The sequence below is a fragment of the Micropterus dolomieu genome, unplaced genomic scaffold, assembly GCF_021292245.1.
Source record: "Micropterus dolomieu isolate WLL.071019.BEF.003 ecotype Adirondacks unplaced genomic scaffold, ASM2129224v1 contig_5605, whole genome shotgun sequence".
Taxonomy (NCBI): domain Eukaryota; kingdom Metazoa; phylum Chordata; class Actinopteri; order Centrarchiformes; family Centrarchidae; genus Micropterus; species Micropterus dolomieu.
This window is the reverse complement of record NW_025734594.1, coordinates 1-558: the sequence shown is the minus strand read 5'-3', so window position 1 is coordinate 558 and position 558 is coordinate 1. Positions and strand designations below refer to the sequence as shown.

The 558-nt window shown below is 56.5% G+C and overlaps 1 non-coding gene across 1 annotated transcript; it reads right to left on the bottom strand.

Moving 5' to 3' along the window:
• Nucleotides 1–405: 405 nt before the first annotated feature.
• On the bottom strand, nucleotides 406–524 carry LOC123964826. Its single transcript, XR_006823543.1, has one exon. It is a non-coding gene; the product is annotated as a 5S ribosomal RNA (ribosomal RNA).
• Nucleotides 525–558: the final 34 nt, after the last annotated feature.

The following is a 558-nucleotide window of genomic DNA, read 5'->3' as shown; positions in this document are numbered from 1 at the left end:
CCGTTCCCGGGTATGGGTACAGCGACAAGGTCACCTTCAGCCGGAGGTCCTCACTCACAAACAGACGCTCATTCCTGGGTGGACATTCAGGAAAAGGATCCAGTCCGCCTGGAAGTCCCTAGCCAGGATCAGACGCTCTCCCGTCCAAGTCCTAAGCAGGCCCTGCCAAGCCTGGCTTCCGAGATCAGGCGAGATCGGGCAGTCCCAGGCCGGAATGGCCGTAAGCTGCCTTTGCACACCCAAGACGGGCCTTCAAAACACAATGTAACATTTACACAGCACTGTGTACAGGATAGGGAGAAAAAGAAGCAGCAGCAGCGCCCCCTGCTGTTTCCTAAAGAGACGTTCAAAAGATCTCCTTTCACCAAAGCGCCCTCTGCCGTTTTTCGAAAGCGAAGCGAAAAAGGCTTACAGCACCGGGTATTCCCAGGCGGTCACCCGTCCAAGTACTAACCAAGCGCTGCTCTGCTTAGCTTCCGAGATCGGACGAGATCGGGCGCTCCCAGAGCGGTGTGGCCGTAAGCCACTCAGGCAACCCCAAACGGCCCTTCAAAAGAT